Raw genomic sequence first — 986 nt, 5'->3', positions numbered from 1 at the left:
AGACTTAGTTTGATTTTATTACTCACACTACATAATCTGGGATTGTATTCCTTTTATTAATATCATGTATATTAAAAATAGAATAATTCCCCTTTTACTTTTTATAGAAAATCATGGAAGATATTGAAATTATATTCTTTCCAAAAGATTACTAACTTCCATAAATATTAACTCTAGAAAGATATTGTGAATCGTATCCACTAGGCAATCTATTTTCCAAGCAATTTAATTTACCAAGTTATTTTATCTACCAACCAGGTGACACTATTCGACAGGTCATACTGTTCACCAGGCTATTTTGTCCACTAGGCGATATTTATCTGCCAAGGATAAGAATTCGCCATAATCATATGTAGGAGGGTATACACCCATTATATTGGCGTGAAGTCTGTTCCCTTTAATCATAGAGTGTGATCCTATAGGTTATTGTAACATTGGTAGTAATACTAGAACATTTCTAATGTTACAAGCAATAAGTGGCAGCTAACAATGCAACATTGCTACCCAAGTTACAAGAAGTCATGATTCGATATAACCTTTCTGTAACAAACTTTTCATGTATCATATTCTTTTATCTTTTATATCTATATTAGACACAAGTCATGGTATAGTCACACTTGTATAGTCCAATATCATATTTTTTGATATCCAGAGTAGACTACAATAAACAAATAAGTGTGATATCTCATATCAACTTATTTGAGCATTGCTATGCATTTCTAGTCTCACTCTATCAAGTGACCCAAGATATTACTCCCATTATGTAGGAGGGATAAATCCTATCTAGATCGATCATATCTCACTACATGGATTATGGCATATCCAACATTAGTATTTATAGCTCAACCTGTTACGGTAGACTTTTGGCTATATCAAAATATACAACTCACGTTTTATGTGTGAATTGGAAATTAATCATGAGCTTTGTTTGCATGGAATGTAAATTTGGACAAATTATGTAAATAGTTGGTAGCCTGTGAACTAAT

Source organism: Gossypium arboreum, chromosome 1 (genome assembly GCF_025698485.1).
Source record: "Gossypium arboreum isolate Shixiya-1 chromosome 1, ASM2569848v2, whole genome shotgun sequence".
NCBI classification, from domain to species: Eukaryota; Viridiplantae; Streptophyta; class Magnoliopsida; order Malvales; family Malvaceae; genus Gossypium; species Gossypium arboreum.
The sequence above is the reverse complement of the archived record's forward strand: the minus strand, read 5'-3'. Positions refer to the sequence as shown.